The sequence below is a fragment of the Buceros rhinoceros genome, unplaced genomic scaffold, assembly GCF_000710305.1.
Source record: "Buceros rhinoceros silvestris isolate BGI_N320 unplaced genomic scaffold, ASM71030v1 scaffold887, whole genome shotgun sequence".
NCBI lineage: Eukaryota > Metazoa > Chordata > Aves > Bucerotiformes > Bucerotidae > Buceros > Buceros rhinoceros.
In genome coordinates, this window is record NW_010420197.1 from 13,829 (window position 1) to 14,428 (window position 600).

The window sequence follows — 600 nt, forward strand, 5'->3', positions numbered from 1 at the left end:
AGAGGGGGAGGAGGACAGCGTGCTTACAAAGACGCAGAGCGATGCCTTGCTGTAGCCCAGCAGCAGCAGCAGGCTGCCCACTGCAGGCGGCATCACGGCCCTAGGCTTCCCCTATTGATTGATACATTTATCTCCCTTGCTCCAACCCAAAGGCACATTCATTAACGTAATCAATGCTGCGGGCTTGCCGGGAGCTGGGCTGCCAGCTGAAGCCCTGCAGGGAAAAAAGACATCAAATGAAAAATTACAAAGTTGTTCGGAGTGGGGAGGGTACGGGGTGCAGCTGGGGCTACGTGCACTGTTCTCCCTAAATCTCTCTCCCACAAACACGCCCATGTGAGGGCTGCCAAACCAAAGATTACTCCAACTTTGACAAAATTGCATTAATTGAGTCTGTGGTGGCTGAGGGAGGAAAGGAGGGAGGAGGAAGATAGAGGAGAAGGTAAAGCAAGTGGAGAAGCAACCCTGATGTTGCAGAACTGAGGCGCCTGACATGCCCAGAAGTGCTGCGGGTGGCAGCCCAGCCCAGAGCACTTTGTGCTGAGCACTGCAGAGCTGCTGCAGCACTGCAGGGAGGGATTGCAGCCGCGTCCTTCAGCA

At 55.0% G+C, this 600-nt stretch overlaps 1 protein-coding gene across 1 annotated transcript in view; it reads right to left on the bottom strand.

Annotated features, from left to right (window-relative positions):
* Positions 1-600, bottom strand: part of H6PD (hexose-6-phosphate dehydrogenase (glucose 1-dehydrogenase)) — a 6,852-nt gene that overhangs the window by 3,453 nt on the left and 2,799 nt on the right. The gene's annotated exons all lie outside the window — the stretch shown is intronic.